The 4,829-nt window shown below is 42.3% G+C and overlaps 1 protein-coding gene across 2 annotated transcripts in view; it reads left to right on the top strand.

Annotated features, from left to right (window-relative positions):
- ADARB2 (adenosine deaminase, RNA specific B2 (inactive)) overlaps nt 1–4,829 on the top strand; it is a 109,343-nt gene that overhangs the window by 65,195 nt on the left and 39,319 nt on the right. The window lies entirely within an intron of this gene.

Genomic DNA, 4,829 nt, shown 5'->3' with positions numbered 1-4,829 from the left:
AGCGAAGCCCCGAGGCAGCAGCGGGGCAGGGCGGCCACGGCCCAGCTCCAAGCACGGCAGGGAAGGCGGGCTTGGGATCCCAGTGTTTCTCCAGCAGAAAGAAAAGCAGACGTGAAAAAAAAAAACAGCTTCCTCTCTCTCTGGATGCCGAGACCAAACTGCCCACATCCCCAGGTGAAACAAAAAGAGCAGCCAGGTCCTTTGTTTTCCTGAAGTATTCAGCCATTTTTTCCCCCAGCAACATGTATAGGGGAAAATTCCTTTAACAGAAAAAAAACTAGGAATAAACTAAAACCCCAACAGAAACCAAAGAAAAATCCTTTCTCTGTAGGTCATTCTTCTGCCCTCCATTCTTGTGTGCAAATCTGTGTGACTTTCTCTGAAGGCCATTAACCTCGCTGCAAAAACTTGCTTTGCCTTCAGAAGGTTTTGCATCAGATCACAGACACAAGGGTTAGTCTAAGCAGGATTGCGTGTTCTTGTAAGCACCTGTTATACTGTTGCACCTAAGCAACAATAACAGGAATAATGGCTGTTTTCACTTCAGGCTGGAGTTGAAGACAAGAGAGTATATTGAGTACATGGGTTTGGCTAACAAAGGGGGACAAGAGCATTGAAGGGTTTAATCAAAAACAATATTCTCTCTATTTCATCCTGAATTGCTTTCAAGTTTACATTAAATTATTATGTTTTCAGCAGTGCAGCAGCCCTAGTACTTGCTTCATGCTATGGTCTCTTGGGAAACAAGTGCTAACACTGTATCTTAAACTATTGTATTGATCCACCTCCCTAACACATTCAGTCATATTATTATTTTATTTGGATCAATGTTAACAGCCTTTTGTTAAGAGAATCCTCAGTGCAGCACAAGCTCTGTTCACAATAACTTCAAATCACTCCCTGTTCAGCCAAGACCAGGCACCACCGCTTGCCTGACCAGCACCCACCATAAAAATCTCAACCAAAATTGTCAAGGCTAAGCACGTTTGAAAGACAGAGCTGGAGATATTGCCAAATCAGATTTTGCTTCCTTAAAGTCCATGGGGAAGAAAAACTATGTGTTATGATATATTCTTCAATTCTAATGTTTATTGCTACACACACAGTTTTCTAACATCAATGGGAGTTTTGTCATATGGTGACAAAATGGGAGGGGTTGAAAATGAAATAAAAAATGCAGTTTCTGCACATTGAAATCACGTTTACTTCTTTTTCACTGGAAAAAGAGAGAAATCTATTCAGAAAGAAAACACGGGATGCTGCCACATAGCTAGGAGGACAGAGTTTTTTAAGACAGGCATGTTAACTCAGCTCCACTGGGTCTACCTGCACACCATCTCCTCAGGCTTGGGGGAAACACAAAGCTGTTGTAACGCATTTACATTAACCTCGCCCAAATTAAACTCATCTCCCAGGCCAGGAAACTGTTGTACAAAGTCATAAACGAACTGAAACCAAAAAGATGGTGCTCTAATTCCAAAAGTGAATGAAAGCATCGTTCTTGACTCAAAGAGCTTAAACTTTTCATCATTCACTATGGAACAGGCAAGTTTGTTCTGTGGAGAGTATGTCCTGTTTTCCACATACCTTCCTCCCACCAAGCCTACCTACTGAAAGTGGTCTCTGCAGCTGGATTTCAAACTTCAGGAACTTCCAGTGAAAGAAATAGTCTTTTGTATCATGCTGTCTTTGAAATGGAACCTCCTTTCCAGAATTTACAAATTCTACCATTGATCTCGGTGAAGCAAAACACATGCTTCGCTGAGTGTAGCATGAAGGCTTCTAAGAGCAAGGGCAAGCAGGTTGGAGAAAGCAAGGGCCAGGATATAAAACTAATGGCCAGAAGACAGGGATTCACTAATTGAGTTTACTTCTTGGCAGTCAAGTGTTAACGAGATCCCCATGGCTCCTTTGATCACCAGTGGAGAGAGATGGCATCACTGAGGTGGAACTCAGCAGACCTTTTCAAGTATTTGTTGGGGGTGAGATGAATTGCCATGTACTGGGGCAATTTTTTTTTCCATTTCTCTGAAGAGAGAATACAGCAACTTCTTCACATATTTAAGCTGCAGAACAATTCCATCCACAAGCCAATATTGCAGCAATATGTAAATTACTTTTTTCCCCCTTCTCTTCTTATTGCCATATGTTAGAGGTGTGACTTCCCTGACTTTTCTTGGTGAAGAGATCTTTTTCTTCTCTAAGAAGCAAGAGTGACAAATACTTCAAAAGGAAACTTTCTTTCAATAATTCATTGTCTAGAGCTTGAGTTAAATAAAAGCTAAAAGCACAACTAAAACCTGTCAGCTTCTAACCAGTCTGATTAAAACCCTTAGCCCTCCCAGATTTCATTTTTATGACAACCATAATCCTCCAGTTCTCAAGACTTTCACGAAAGAGATGAGAAGTAAGACATAAATTTCCTGATGTACAAAAGAAGGACAAGAAAGACCTTTTGAGAATCTTTTTCTAAGAATCACCATCAAAAAGCACATGAATATCATAGTCTGATTCTTTTGCAGTGGTGGTAGGAAAATTGACATCATTTTCAATGATATTATTTATACCAACTGGCCAATAGGGAAGAAAAGAAAATACAACTCTTCCTTTTTTAAGAAAAATAAAATTAATAGACTATCCTTAAAATAAATCAGCACTATGGTGGTGCTGTAGTGCACCTTTCAGGTGCCAGGGAGATGATTTTACCAGAAGGTAAGCTCTTTCAGCAGGTCAGATGCAAACCACTGTTTATTTTATACATAAAAAGCAAGGAATAGTCTTAATTAGTCCCGTTATTTTTTCCAGGAAAACCAGCTGCTCGTTACACATCTACTAAGCCTGCTGTCAGTTTGTCTGGGATGCTCTCTTGTACTATGTAGTAGTAGAAACTTCCTATACATACACTTACTTACATGCCAAAAACAGCTCCTCTGCTTGTCAGGCTTTGTTTCACCAAAATGCTTCAGAAGTATGTGCTTAAGTATCTTCTTGAAGTCAGCTCAAAACATAGGCCATGTGTTATGCTGAATAATGAACTTAAGCACAAGATTATAATTGAGCACATTCTTAAATATTTCTCTTGAATCAGCCTCAAATCCTAACTCCCACAGAAATTCGTAAAAGGCAAAGGTTTAGGGATTAATTCTGCTCTTTTAGCCACTGCCAGCATGCAGAAATGACATTTTAATGCCACCCCCTGAATGAATGGGATCTGTAGGCTCACTGTGGGCTCCTCTCTCCATTGCTTTGTGCAGGTTGTGTATGGCTGTGCAAAGGACATTGTAAAGGACTGCTACTGCAAAGTCATCTTCTCCCTCACAGTCCAAAACACCTGTCCCAGAGGCAAGGCACAAGGGTGCTGGTGCTGGTGTAGAGGTGACTTAGCAAAAGTGCATCTCATGCTTCACCTGACCATTTCTACAAGATCCCTGTGTCCTCCTGGGCTTTGAAATACCCCAAACGTCCCACGCACAAGAATCTTTACTAAGCCATGGCAGATGGTGTTGCAACCCAAAATTTTCCAGCAACTCTTTTCCAGTTTTGTTATTAAGCATATTTGGCCACAGTGCAGAAATGAACCTCATGTTTGAGGTCATCTCCTAAAAAACCATCCCAAAGGCAGGTCAGGACCCTATGTGATATGAAGAACCTCAGCCTCCTGGAGGAAAGAGTCAAGCTGCCTTGCCCTCCAGCCCTGCCAACTATTTTTAGAGCAGCTGTCCATCACCCAGCCTGGCAGCCACACTGGCCACAGACTCTTGTTGGTGCTCAGAAAGAAGTAAGAGTGCAAGGTTAATCAGTGAAAAACAATGACCAGTGAAAATAGGATGGAGGCTGAACTGCTGAAATCCAGCCCAAAGCATTACTGTTCCAACCCTACATAGCAACTGTCTCCAAGTGCTGCAAGCTGCCCCCCCACATTCTGGTGAGATTTAATGTAATAATAGCAGGCATTTGGACTGCACAGTTTTGTATTCTCCCAGCTGATTTTGCAGTGAATTATTTAAAACTACCTGCAATTGCTCTAAAGTCCAAGCAGCAGGACTTACAGAGATTTTATTATTTCAGAGACTTGTATCAGGGCGATAATATAATTAGTGCAGTTGGGAAATTCCACCACAGCCAGCAGAAAAGGAAGGAGCTGCATGTGGCAGCCCCAGCTCGGCAGCCGGTGTGACTCCCTGTCCCTGACAGGCAAGCTAATGTGCCTGTAAATTCCTCCTGACAGCAAACGCATCCTGGCATCAAAAAATGACAAAACACCCAAACCATGGAAGAGTGACAGCCAAACAGCTTCAATAGCACAGAGGCTGCACTGGAAGAAAACAGGCAGAGGCAGCTTGGATGAAAGCCAAGGACTCGCTCAAAGGCTGAGTAAAAAGCACCCCTGTTTGCAGTATCAGGAGGCAGAGAGATAGCCAGAAATCGCCTTGGTTAATGGGCTGTCCTGTAGTGAATTAAACGGGTGGGATTCCAGCTTATTAACAGCATCCTAGGAAAATCATTATCTGCAGGTGCCATTCTGTTCAGAGATATTCCTACAAAAAGACCCTTAAGTTTTTGAGGGAAGGACCAGGCCATCGAAGGGAAAGGAGTCTCATCATAATTTCACCAATCACATTTTCACCTTCAAAATTATAATCGTGACCATCACCCAAATACATGTATTAGAGGCAGCTGTCTGTCACAGAAATTACCCATATCTTCCTAAATGTAACTCATCGGAGGAACCACACAGCAGCAGAGCCTTAATGCTGTGCTGTTGCTGCAAACAGCAGCACTGGGAGGGTTTGACCTCCCGGGCAGCTGTTGCTAATGGAATATGTGCA

The sequence above is a fragment of the Corvus brachyrhynchos genome, unplaced genomic scaffold (genome assembly GCF_000691975.1).
Source record: "Corvus brachyrhynchos isolate BGI_N302 unplaced genomic scaffold, ASM69197v1 scaffold52, whole genome shotgun sequence".
Taxonomy (NCBI): domain Eukaryota; kingdom Metazoa; phylum Chordata; class Aves; order Passeriformes; family Corvidae; genus Corvus; species Corvus brachyrhynchos.
This window is presented reverse-complemented; position numbering and strand designations above follow the sequence as displayed.